This window comes from Tachyglossus aculeatus, chromosome 25 (genome assembly GCF_015852505.1).
Source record: "Tachyglossus aculeatus isolate mTacAcu1 chromosome 25, mTacAcu1.pri, whole genome shotgun sequence".
Taxonomy (NCBI): Eukaryota; Metazoa; Chordata; class Mammalia; order Monotremata; family Tachyglossidae; genus Tachyglossus; species Tachyglossus aculeatus.
This window is the reverse complement of record NC_052090.1, coordinates 9203819-9210138: the sequence shown is the minus strand read 5'-3', so window position 1 is coordinate 9210138 and position 6320 is coordinate 9203819. Positions and strand designations below refer to the sequence as shown.

The 6320-nt window shown below is 41.6% G+C and overlaps 1 non-coding gene across 1 annotated transcript; it reads left to right on the top strand.

Annotated features, from left to right (window-relative positions):
• The first annotated feature begins 5030 nt into the window (after positions 1-5030).
• On the top strand, positions 5031-5168 carry LOC119945605. Its single transcript, XR_005456267.1, has one exon. It is a non-coding gene; the product is annotated as a small nucleolar RNA SNORA7 (small nucleolar RNA).
• Positions 5169-6320: the final 1152 nt, after the last annotated feature.

The window sequence follows — 6320 nt, the reverse complement described above, 5'->3', positions numbered from 1 at the left end:
TTTGGGTCAAAAATGCTGCACACTTTACTTTTGTGACCAGCGATGATAATGATGGTATTGATAAAACATTTACTATGTGACGAGCACTGCATTTAGCTTTGGGGCTCGCTGTTCCTATATGGGGCTCACAGTCTGAGGGAGAGAGAAAGGGTATTTTATCCCCATTTTGCAGATGAGGACACTGAGGCCCAGAGAAATTGAGTAACTAGCCCAAGACACCTGAGGGAGCTGAGATTGAAAGTCGTGTTTCCAGACTTCCACTCAGCCATAGAAAAGCATCACATCTGGACCCCTCTGGATACAGCTACTTTGTCTGTATTCTTTCTGCCATTCATCAAGGGACAGAGAGGGGAATTAACATCATATTTCATTCTGTTGGACCTATGTCGTGGTAATAGGAATATCTTTGACTCAATTCCCTACTTTAATGGAATTGTGGTTATCCTGTATCTTGAGGTTTCAAAACTCACTTCATCCTCACAATAACTCTCCTGCTTGATGATGCCAGCTACCTTTTTATTACACCATTTGGAGTAAAATATTGCTACAAGCGAAGCACTATTAATAGTGTGCACAGTGCCTAAAGCTTGGGTAATCCTAACCCCGGCGTTCTCTGTCTTCCTTATAGATCTGAGTCCCATTTACTGCAATAACTCATTAAATGGGAATATTTTTAGGCATGTAGCTGAATTGAAACATAAGAAATTGATAGCATGTAACTGACCTGAAAAATGTCAGAAAGCATCATGAACTAAGATAATTTATGTAGCTTTCCGTTTTCAAAACTGAAGCTGCTCTTGGTAAGATGCTATTTAGTCTCCCTCACTGTATATAAAAATGTATTCTGTTTGCCATTATTGTTTTTCCCCTCTTTGGACCTGTTCTCTGACAAAACACTGGCTAGAACTTGGCAACCATAAAGACCAGAGATTCTCTAGATTAAATGCACAACTCATCTTGCTTTTTTTTCCTTGAAAATGGTGAGGATCGTGGCATCACTGAAATCTTACAGCATTTTCCTCCATGATCCATATATTGAGGAAAATCTCATGCAGTGTTGGAGGATAAGGGCTCTACTTGCTTGAAGTTACTATAGAAACATAATCAGATATGAGTGTTTTTCTGTTATTTGTGGAAGCTTTATTGATTCTCTGTTAGTGTACCTGTCCCTGGTTCTCTTCAGCTTTTGGCTTCACTAGCTATGGCTATGATCTGTAGGTCCTGTCAACAGGAGTTTGCAGGCCTCTGTTTTGTTATGATGATGAGGTACTGTTGAGGCATTTCCTGATTTGTGAAAAGTATTTTTTTTAATCTTGGAGTCACTTTGATCAAACTGGTTTTGATGATATGCAAAAATAGACTAAGAGATAGAAACCCAAGGGCTGACTTCATTGTTCTGCTGGAGAAGTAGCAAGTCCTAGTGGAAAGGGCACAGGCCTGGAATTTAGAGGTCGTGGGTTCTAATCCTCCTCTGCCACTTACCTACTGTTTGACCTTGGGCAAGTCAATTAATAGTGATGATGTTTGTTAAGCACTTATTATGTGCCAAGAACTGTTCTTTTAACTCCTCTGCGCTTCTGTTTCCTCACCAATAAGATGTTTTTTCAATAGCTGTTCTCCCTCCTATTTACACTTTGAACTCTGTGTGGGGCAGGGACTATGTCTGACCTAATTAATTTTTATCTACTCCAGGGCTTAGAACATTGCTTGACTTCCCCACAGCACCTGTATATATGTATATATGTTTCTACATATTTATTACTCTATTTATTTTACTTGTGCCTATCTATTCTATTTATTTTATTTTGTTAGTATGTTTGGTTTTGTTCTCTGTCTCCCCCTTCTAGACTGTGAGCCCACTGTTGGGTAGGGACTGTCTCTATATGTTGCCAGCTTGTACTTCCCAAGCGTTTAGTACAGTGCTCTGCCCACAGTAAGCGCTCAATAAATACAATTGATTGATTGATTGATTGACATAGTAAGCGCTTAACAAATACCATTGATTGAATTAGTAAAGGATGCCTCCTTTTTCACTTAGGGGCTTGTCTTCTTACTCTACTGTAATGGTAATGATGGCATTTAATCACTTACTATGTATCTGGCACTATACTAAGTGCTGGGGTGGATACAAGCAAATCAAGTTGGCCACAGTCTGCTCCCATGTGGGGCTCACAGTCTCAATCCCCATTTTACAGATGAGGTAACTGAGGCACAAAGAAGTGAAGTGACTTGGCCAAGGTCATAGAGCAGACATGTTGGAGCCAGAATTAAAACTCATGACCTTCTGACTTTCAGTCCCATGCTCTTCTCCATGTACTTACCATAGTGCTCTGCACACAGTAGGTGTTCAAGAAATGCTCTTGATTATAAAGAATAAAAAAGTTACTATTTTATGTATCATGTATTTGGCAAATTTCATCCACTTGTTTTCCCTAGTAATGGGTAAAATATTTAGAGAAAAGGCCTCTAAGGTCCCAGCTGCTCTCTGTGCATGATAGAGACTAATACCTAGAGAAGCAGCATGGCCTAGTGGAAAGTTCATAGGCCTGGGGGATCAGAGGACCTGGGTTCTAATCACCACTTCTGTTGTGTGACCTTGGGCAAGTCACAACTTCTCTGTGCCATAATTCCCTTATCTGCAAAATGGAGATTCAACACCTGGTTTTTTCTCCTGTTTAGACTGTGATCCCCAAGTAGGACCTGATTGTCCTTGCATTCATTCATTCAATCATATTTATTGAGTGCTTACTGTGTTCAGAGAACTGTACTAAGCACTAGGGAATTACAAGTCAGCAACATATAGAGGTGGTCCCTATGCAACAACGGGCTCACAGTCTAGAAGGGGGAGACAGGCGACAAAACAAAACATGTAGATAGGTGTCGTTCCCAGGGCTTAGTACAGTGCTTGGCGCATAGTAAGCAGTTAACTGAAATCACTATAATTATACCTGCATTGAGGAGGAAAACTTTCAAAGACATTAAATTACCAGATGCACTGCATACAGACAAGAGCGGTAGTCTTCTTTTTAATTCCAAAAGGGCCTCATTGTGCTTTAATTGCTCATCACAGAAAACCAGGCAAAAGATGATTGGTTTTTATTTCCTCATGCTGCATAAATCTTTCTTGACAAACATAGTTTTATTGGTAAAGCGATCATCATCACATGTAGATAGCTACTAAGGAGTAATAGGTTCATGGGTGGATATGAGGCAGCAACTCCCCAAAGCATAAAATGGTTTGGAATTTGGTAACAGTAGGAAAAGCAGACACAAAAGAGGAAAGTTGTAGCTAATTCAAAGTTTGGAGAAAGGTCTGAGGAGCTTGACCTTTACAATGAGAGCAGCCTTGCTTCTCTCTAACTCCTGGCATAGATTCTTGGCTGGCTTTCATTCAGCCCTAAAGAATACCTGACATTGTTATCTCCTATAGTAATTGGCACTTGAGTGTCCCCAGAATTTTTCATCGAGCTCTAATTGGACATCAATGTAGAGAACATGACACTCCCAATTTAGCAGACACATCATCACATATCCATCTGGCCTGAGCTCATAATCTGCTCCTGATAGCAGCCCCCTTCCATATTGCACAGATGTTGCTAAGGACATTTTTTGGAGTGCTTTAATGGGCAAATGGGAAAGTCACTTAAATTTTCTGTGCCTCTTACCTCATGGGAATTAAGACTGGGAGCCCCATGTGGGACAGGGACTGTATCCAACCAGATTATCTTGCATATACCCCAACACTAGAACAGTGTTTGGCACATAGTAAGCGTATAACAAATACGAACATTAAGAAGATTCCCCAAGCCACTTCTCCTTTCTGATCCCTAGGATAATCTGAAAGTTCCGTATCACACAATAACACGTTTTCAAAGCACAATCCCACAAGGCAGGCGTGACTATTGGCTGATGGCAGGATCTCCCTTTAGGAACAGAAACAAGGCTCTTGTCACTTTAGACTATAAATCATGTTAGAAAAATGAAGAACTAATAATGTGATCCTAAGCAAAATAAAAACAAGATTGCTAAAGGAAGAAAAAGGGGAAATAATTTTCAGTAGTGTGCATAATATAAAAAGAGTCTAGAGCTACAATTTCAGCCACACTGGATTTGTCCAGCCACAACCTTAACAGGACACTCCATCACCTTGCTCCCTCCTACCTCACCTGACTACTTCTACAAGGCAGCCTGCACACTTTGCTCCTCTAGTGCTAATTTTCTCACTGTGCCTCTCACCTGTCTCACCGCCACACCCTAGCCCACATCCTGCCTCTGGCCTGGAATGCCCTCCCTACTCAAATCTGGCAGACAATTACTCTTTCCCGCTTCAAAATCTTACTGAAGGCACATCTCCAAGAGGCCTACCCAGACTAAGCCCCACTTTTCCTCATTTTCCACTCCCGTCTGCAACACCCTGACTTGCTCCCTTGGCTCTTCCTCACTCCTAGCTCCACAGCATTTATATACATATCTGTAATTTTATTTGTATTGATGTCTGTCTCCCCTGCTCAAGACTGTAAGCTTCTTTTGAGCAGGGAATGTCACCATTTATTCTTGCGTTGTACTTTCCCAAGCTCTTAATATAGTGCTCTGCACACAGTAATTGCTCAATAAATGATTGAATGGATAAATGAACATCTCTCCACAGAAGTGAACTACTGTCACAGGAGTGGACGTTTGCTCTTTCCTTATTTTGGGGGACATTTAGCCACTCATTTAGGTACTCTTGACCTCTGTATTAAATTTTTCTGTTATCAGTGTTCTGGCATATTGTGATTTTGTGAGTCACAAGCTCATTCCACTCCCTGATTAGTGAATGCTTAACGGAGCACATTGACAGTTTCAAGCCTTGAGGCTAACACTTGGGGAACGTTTTTGCTTGGGGATTATCTCTGTGATCCTCATTGGGAAATCATCTAAATCTTGGCCATAATGAATGCAATAGAGTAAACTTGTAGGCAGGGAATGTATCTACCAACTCTGTTACATTGTAGTCTCCTAAGCACTTAGTAACTTCTAATAATAACAATCCCCTCTCAGGGTCACACTTGGAGAGTTTCCAGTACTCTACTAGTCACGACTACAGGAGGGAGAGTCAAGCAGAGGCATACCCATTACATTTCCAGCTTTGGCAGTGGCTAGCAAGTGGAAGGCAATCTGCTACAAGTCAAAACTCACCGTGCTGGGCAGCAGCAGCAAAGGAGAGTCAAGGGCAGATAATCAGTTACTGCACAGAAGGAGGCAATATTAAACCACTTCCGTATTTTTACCAAGAAAACTCTACGGATACACTACCAGAACAATTGCAGATTGAAGTGGGGTGTTCTGGGAGAGATGTGTCTCTGGCATCGCTAGGGGTTGGACATGGCTCAACAGCACAAGACAGCAACAATAATAACAATAATGGTACTTGTCAATCAATCGTATTTATTGAGCGCTTACTTTGTGCAGAGCACTGTACTAAGCGCTTGGGAAGTACAAGTTGGCAACATATAGAGGCAGTCCCTACCCAACAGTGGGCTCACAGTCTAAAAGTGGGCTCACAGTCTAAAAGCACTGTCAAGCACTGATCTAAGCACTGGAGTAGAAACAAGCGAATCAGGTTGACACAGTACCTGTCCTACAGTCTTAATTCCCATTTTATGGATGAGGTAACTGAGTTAAATGACTTGCCCAAGATAACACAGCAGAGAGTGGCGGAGCCGGGATTAGAACCCACAGCCTCGGACTTTCAGGCCCGTGCTGGTGCCTGCAGGCCATGCTGCTTCTCTTGGGGGGTTAGTCAGGGAAGACTTCTTGGAGGAGATATGATTTTAGTAGGGATTGGAAGATGGGGAGAGGGGTGGCCTGTTGAATATAAAGACAGAGCACCACTTAGAAATTCCACTTAGAATTGGGATTTGTCATATGCAGAGGGTCATAGGAGTGATTTGGTCCTTCTAAGATTAGCGTACCTTGGAGAATGTCTATCAGTTATATTGGCAGCTCACCTATAAATGAGCCAGGAAGGCATAATTCTATACAAAGGACACGTTCACCAACAAGCCTTCTAGAGGAATCCATTCTTTGCCTTTTGCTCACCTACTGTAATTACTGTTTGAAATTATAATCCTTTTACACACCAAAAGTAAGAGGAACATAAAACCCCATCTGAGTCAGAGACAGTTTCCTTGGGGTGATTCTAGAAGTCCTTTAAAATGAGCTTTTCTTTTGGATTCACTCAAATTCCTCCTGGATTTAGGAAGAACTGCTCAGTGAGGCAAAAAAAGAATTTCACCAACTTAAAGCAAGCGGGGATATAAGGACAGGTGTCACAGCAA